We start from the raw sequence: 513 nt of genomic DNA on the forward strand, positions 1-513 counted from the left end.
TAAAAGATGTGGAAAGAAGAGTGTATATCTAGTCATTACGAACTATTATTATTTTGTCACTTAATACTGAATACTGGCACGAATATGAGCAAATATATATACGCACGAACTCATCCATGCAATCACACGTACCGTTTATCATCACTTTATTCATGACATGCTCTAAGTTCGTTCATAATTTCGATGTGTGGATATAAGGATATATTTCTGCTTATACTTTTGTAGTGTGTATATATTTTGGATTCGTGTAGTATAGTTTTAGATATGTATTTTTAAGGGATTTTGAAAAGAAAAAATATGCATGAAAATTTATTTTAGTACCAGTGCGCTAGCGAACCTGCATGTACGATAACTGTCGTCAAGGGTGTGAGTGCAAAGCCCAGATGTTCTTAGTGAAATGACTATTGTAATGGATTGGACCCCAGAGAGAGCGAGGTAGAATTCACTGAAATCTTTGTAAACCCGTTTGTAAGAAATGTGCAATAAGGGTCGTTGACATATGTGTTTAGAATG

Source organism: Penaeus monodon, chromosome 24 (assembly GCF_015228065.2).
Source record: "Penaeus monodon isolate SGIC_2016 chromosome 24, NSTDA_Pmon_1, whole genome shotgun sequence".
NCBI lineage: Eukaryota > Metazoa > Arthropoda > Malacostraca > Decapoda > Penaeidae > Penaeus > Penaeus monodon.